The sequence below is a fragment of the Phocoena phocoena genome, chromosome 20, assembly GCF_963924675.1.
Source record: "Phocoena phocoena chromosome 20, mPhoPho1.1, whole genome shotgun sequence".
NCBI classification, from domain to species: domain Eukaryota; kingdom Metazoa; phylum Chordata; class Mammalia; order Artiodactyla; family Phocoenidae; genus Phocoena; species Phocoena phocoena.
Genome location: NC_089238.1, coordinates 58,230,514 through 58,237,058, shown reverse-complemented (window position 1 = coordinate 58,237,058; position 6,545 = coordinate 58,230,514).

The following is a 6,545-nucleotide window of genomic DNA, read 5'->3' as shown; positions in this document are numbered from 1 at the left end:
TTCACGGGAAGGGCCATCCTGGCTCCGCTGTGGGTCTGCGGGGAGGCCCCAGGGAGGCACTGACGGCAGTGGCGTGGGAACCAGCAGCCCTCGGAGGCCCTTCCAGCTCTAGTGCCAGGGCCCCAGGTCCCTCCAGGCCCAGGCCGTGGGGCGCCACCCCTGTAGTGCCCCCTGGTGGCCGACGGCGGGGCCACACCTTCTCCTGGTCCTCTGCGGGAAGTGCATCCCTGCCATTCGGGCCTAAAGGGAGAATAAAGACGTGTTCCTAGAAAGCTGCGCATCTCCCTCTGCAGCTCCACAGCCACCTCCACGTGGCACCGGCCACGAGGCCTGGCGGGAACGTCCTGGGTTGGAGCCCCGGAGCCCCTGCCTCCTAGAGGTGAGAACTGGGTGGCCCCGGGCCTCTCTGGGCCTGTCTCCCCACCTTAGAATATGTGAGGACTGAGGTCACAGATGTGACAGGAAGGGGTGGGAGGGGACGGAGCCGGAAGCTGCAGCTCCTCCCGTGGTGATGGAAGGTTCCAGGTCCGCTCTGGCCAGTGGACGCCACCAGCCACGGGGGTAGTTGGAACGTGGTGGGGGGGGGGGGCAACCAAGGCCCTAAAGCTTCCAGTTCACCACGCTTTAGCGAATTTACGTTTAGGGGCCGCATGTGGGCAGTGGTGATGTGCTGGACGGCCGAGGTGGGGGCGGGGAGACCGCAGGCAGAGACTGAAGCTGAATGCTGTTGTTTGTCAGCAGAAAGCAGCTCGGGCTTCCCTGGGGGCGCCCTGGCTAAGAATCCGCCTGCCAATGCAGGGGACACGGGTTCGAGCCCTGGTCCTGGAGGATCCCACATGCCACGGAGCAACTAAGCCCGTGCGCCACAACTACTGAGCCTGCGCTCTAGAGCCCGCGAGCCACAACTACTGAGCCCGCGAGCCACAACTACTGAAGCCCGCGTGCAGCAACGAAGACCCAACGCAGCCAAAAATAAATAAATTTATACATAAATAAATAACTTAAACAAACAGACAGAAAGCGGCTTTGGGAGAGTCATCCATCATCTGAAACTCCGTGTCTGAGAAACAAAGTTTCTTGAACTCTGTTTGAGATAGGGCTGTCCTCCGGCTTGGCCAGCAGCCAGTGTCCTGGACAGACCACAAGGGCACAGAGGTGGGTGGGAGCCGGGCAGTGCACGTCCGCTCGGCCAGCGCTGCTGGGACCCGGGAGGGGCTGTTCTCTGGGGCGGCTGGAGTGGAGCTGGTGGGGCTGGGAGGCCGTGGCTCAACGCCTTCCGCTAATGTTTAATGGTGACAACTGACTCGAGGGGAACCAGGAGCTGACACCTGGGCCCAGGAGCCCACGTCCCAGGTGATCACCATGGGCAAACACCAGCCGGCAGTGGGGGGCCCGGGCCCTACTGGGCAGAGGGGCTCTGCTTCCGGTGGCCAGCAGGTGCCGTGCGGGCCGGGGTACAAGCTGACAACGCCTCCGTGGCCCCTGCCTTCCACCTGCCCCTGCACCCCAAGCAGCCCCCAGTCGGTCCTGGGGTGAGGACGGACATGGTCGTGACACTTGAAGCTCATGTCAAGCAGCCACCATGTACGGCAGCAAGACGTGGGCCTATCGTGATAGAGCCCTACTGACCCACTGAGCGGCCTGGAGGGGGTCAGGGGCTGGGGCGCGGGACCCACTAGTGTGGATGGCAGGCGGGTGTGGGAAGATAGCACGGCCGCGGCAACAAAGGAGGAGGAGGTGGCCTCAGCCCCTCAGTGCCTTGGCGCTGCAGAGTTTATGAGGAACCTCGGGGACTTGGGACTCGGGGGACTTGGCACTTTACAGTTTATAAGGACAGAGAACCTGGGGCAGGCCGCGTGGAATAAAAGACGTGGCCCTGTCGCCGGGCGCCTGCTTGCTCAGGGTGGGAGCCCGGGCGAGGCAGCTCTGAGCCGTCACGGTCCCCACTGTGCAGATGAGGGAGACCGGCCCTGGCGTGGCCGTAGCCGTGGCCAGGGGTGCCTGCTAAGCGCTCCCTGCCCATCCGGTTCCCTGGTCCTCAGAGGACACTGGCCCTGAGCAGTGACTCACCCCTTTCCCCAGCAGGTCCCCCAGGCTCCAGACTGCTGTACACACACAGGATGACTTGGCTCTGGGGCAGGTTTGAGCCTGGCCTCCCGTCCTGGGCCAGCGCGCACCCCTGTGGTACGTGTCACACACACTGTCCTGAGGGGTGGGGAGCGACGGAGACTGTTCCGGGGGGTGGGGGCTGGGTCCCCACGGGCCCCAGAGCCCCTCCGGGGATGACGGCCCCCGGCCGACTGCACGGCCCTCGCCGGCACAACTGCTCCTGCTATCTGGGGCCGGAGCCACGAGGGACCACTGTTGATTTTGAGAAAACTGAAATTGGCATTCCCCATCGATGAGGGCAGCTGCCGGCAGCTCCTGCCAAGAAGCTGTCAGGACACATGTGCCCAGAGTAATTACGTGTGGGAGGGGAGAACTGCGGACTGGTAAACGCCATGAAAGCCAGCGAACGATCAATGGCTCCCTAGGCCGGCCTCACATGCCACCTTGTGTGACATGAGCCTGCCCAAAACTGGCCATGGGACCTGGGCAAGTCGCTACTCCTTGGGCCTTGGTTTTCTCAGGTGGAGTGGGTGGGGACTCAAAGACTCGGGCGCTAGAGATGCCACAGGAAGCTGGGAAGATGAGGCTCAGGGTGGGGGAGAGCCAGAGGGGGCTACGGCTCCTCTAGCTGCCAGCCTGTGATGCCAGGACCTGCAGGCCTGTTGCCTGCACCCTGGCTCAGAGGGTGTGATGGTCAGGGATATGTGTCGGCTTGACCAGGCATGCTCCCTGGGGAGCCAATCAGATGCTCGTCTGGGTATTGCCATGGAGGTATTTGGGAGACAGGGTTAGTCTCTACGATCGGTTACCCCAAGGAAAAGAGTTGCCCTCTGTATGCGGTGGGCCTCGTCCAATCAGGTGAAGGAATTACAACAGAATTGGGGGTTTCCCTGAGATGAAGAAATTCTGCTTCAAGACAGGCATCAGCTCCTGCCAGAGGTTCTTAGCCTGCCCTATGGATTTGGGACCTACAGGGACACAGATGTGGTCCCTGTGACATCCCCCGGGGCTGGCTTTGGCCTCAGGGCTGCCGTGACCAGCCCACCTCCTTCCCTGCTCACGGCCTGTCTGGGTCACCCTGCTGGATTGAATTAGACTGAATGTACCACTGGACGTGGAGGGGGCTCCTGTCCTTCACACTATAAACGGTACTGCCTGGTACATCTTCTACCATTAGCAATAAAGAGTAGCAATGATGACACCACCTGTCTTTACACAATTTTTGGCGTCTCCTTGTCTACCAAGCAAAAGCCTCGTGGGATGGTGTCAGAGGGCATTCCATCTCTGACCCTCGATCTGCCACGCAGATAACGTCCGGATCTGGGAGCCTCAGTGTTCCCGTCTGTAGAGTGGGAACAGCCCCACAGCCCTGTTGGTAGTCGTAGGAAGGCTCGGCATCCTGGGGGGCTGTTATTCTGGGAGCTCTCAGTCGGACTGAGGTGCTGAAGTCTGCAAGACCCCAAAGAGGTCGTTTTCATAAGGAGGGACTGAAATACTGGAGTGGGGAGGAGGTGGAGTGTGTGAGAAGGAGAGATGCCCAGAGGGCCGTCTTTGGGCGGGTGCCTGTACCGCCTCTCGCCTGAGCTGGAGACCTTGGCAAGTGAACAGGGGGATAACACAACACCCGGAGCAGCATGTGTGGACAGGGACTGGCCGCCCCTCCCGCGCGGCTCTGCTGACAGGACCCCCGGCTGTGCAGGGAAGCCGCCTTCAGCTCCACGGGGGCCTGCGGGCTCTGTTTAGAGAACACCAGGGTCCAGGTCCAGCATCTGTAAGGACAGCCTCTCCGAGGCGAGGCTGAGGGGACACAGGCCCCTGTGTGGGTTCCTGGGTGGACTGCACTCCGGATCTGCCCTGCGCGCTCACCTCATGGGGGTGATGGACGGCGAGCCCCTCGTTCCTAGGCGCCTGCCCCAGGTCCCGCCCCTGAATGTTCAGGACCACCTGGTCCCACGGATCAGAGGCTGTCAACCTGGAGGAAGGGGGTCCACATGCTCGCCCTGTCTGGACGGGCCGGACCCTTGATCCCTGTGCCTCCGAGCAGCCTGAACCCCCCAATCCAGCATTCCAGTGCCCTAGGCAGGATGTGGCAAAGACCCCTCGAAGACCCCTGGAGTTCAGGACTCCCCCCAGCCCCACCCGATGTGCGCAGGCCCCGTCCAGAGCCTGGCAACAAACAACGCAGCTTCACGCCATGAGATCCACCGAAAACACCGGGCCACACGGCCGGCTCTGGCCGCTACACGGGAATGTCCACGTTCTCCGTGAACCCGGGCTCCCTGCAAGAACAAGCTTATCCCTGGGTTCCGCTCGCCGGATACTGAAGATCCATGGCAGCCTCGCAAGGTGATGAGCACGTGAGCGAGTGGCTGTCCCCCCCACGACTGTGGCAATGGTGTCCCTTGCCGTGTGGGTCTCCCGTGACCCTGCCCTTTTGGAGTCCCGTCCTTGCACGCGATGCTTTCCTCTTCTGAAGGCCATGATCCCAGAGCAACAGTGAAACTCTGAAACACTTCTCATTAGGTCCATTACACAGATGGGAAGGCAAGTCCAGGTGGCCGTGTGACGGGTCCAAGCGTCCTTATTTATGAGAACAGAGCTCAAGGGGCCCCACTTCCTGGATCCCCGCCCTCTGCCAGCAGAAGCCACTGCTTCTCGACTTTCTAAAGGACTTGTGGTAAAATCACCCAACTCTGTGATGCTATTTCTAGCCCCAGAGCCTGTGAGAGGGCAGCTGCCCTGCAAGGCTGCTTCCTGCTCTCCCAGGTGGCCGAAGGGCACCAGGAGGAGGGGTTGGCGGTGACGTCCCGGGAGGAGGTGGCCGTGGAGGGAAATCCTCAAAGGCGGAGCAGCTTTCGCTTCACAGAACGTCCCTGCAGCCTCCGTCCCTGCAGCCTCCGTCCCAGCCTGGGCTCAGCGCGGCAGCTCTGGAGGAAAAGGGAGCCTGCTGACACAGAGGTCACTGCTACCTGGCCATCCAGACGCGAGCGGCCGGAGCGCACACTCCCGGGATAAAGGCCCCGCCTGCCACGTGTGGGACACACCTCTGATGCTGGAATGTGAGGCCATGACTTGTCGAGAGGGGTCGCAGACTGGGGACAGGGCTGGGACCACAAAGCCCGACTTGCCAGCTGCCGCAGGGGCCCCACTGCACGTGCGGGGACCCCCCCGACTGCAGCTCATGGACTGTGGGCTCCTCACTGCCCCAGAGCGGGACGGCCGAGCTCGGAGCCGGGCCAGGCTCGGCGGCTCACAAAGCAGGACACAGGGTGAAGCTATAAACGGAGCCAGAGGGGCTTTGGGAGATAGAGGGAGATTCCTAGAGCTTCCCACGGATCCTGGGGACCGGGAAGACGGTCACTGAGAACGAGGTGGGGGGCACGTCCACACGGATGTCCTCAGGTAGGAGAGAAACCAGGGCTGGAAGTCAGGCTGGGAGAAATCAAAGACCACAGAGGGCGGGAGAGAGGGGCTGCCGCCACCACGACGAGCCTGGTGGGTACTCCACCTTGGGGAGAGGGAAGAGGAAGGCTGCACAGGGAAGGTGATGCCTGGCTTGGGCTTTGACATATGAATAGGAGTTCATCAGGCTGGAGGAGCAATTGGGGAACTGCTCCTTGCTTCTCTGCTCCTGCTGTCCAGAAGAGGTGAAATTCTGCCAATGGCTCCTGCCTGACTGGGAAGGGACCAGGTCAGCCTGTGAGTAACAGGGCTTCAGCCCTGTGATTGATTTGATTCTATCAAACTGGGAGTGGGACGGGGGCTGCTCATATAGCTCGAGCCAGGGACAGTCGTATGTGGCCACCCTCCTAAAGTGTCCCGCCAGCCCGTTACCCTGCCCCAAACCCTGCCATTCAAGGCCTGCTTACTTGGGTTAAGCATGGCCCATCCCAGCCTGGCTGGAGAGGAAAGGGCCAAGGCCAGGGGCTCTGGGTTTGGGGCTCGCAAGCCTGAGCGACTTGGGATTTCATGTGTGTGTCTCTTCCATGGAGCGTGACGGAGACAAGGTGTCCTATTCTCACTGGCTGAGCAGCAGGGGGCCCAGGCCAGCTGTCAGACACGCTCTGTTTCTCTGCTGGTGTCACCCTCACGGACATCAGCCCCGCCAAGGTGCTATCCCAGATTCCTGGATGAGGAGAAACGGGGCAGAGGATGCAGGGGCCGCTCCGAGGAGGGCGGGGCAAACCCTGTCCTGTCCCATGCGGGAGCGGCTCCGTCCGGTCCCCAAGGTCTTCCACTGGAGTCAAACGCTGCAGAGGACGAGGTGGCAGCCAGCATCACCTCTGCCCAAGGTTTAGAGATACTCCCAGCTTCCCGGGAGTTACAAAAAGTAAACACTAAACTGCCCTGGAGGTTCAGGCGGGAGGGACTGAGTTGTGGAAGCTGCTATCTGCATTTCAGGTTGGGGGCTGGTGGGTGTGGGGCGGCTGGTCTCT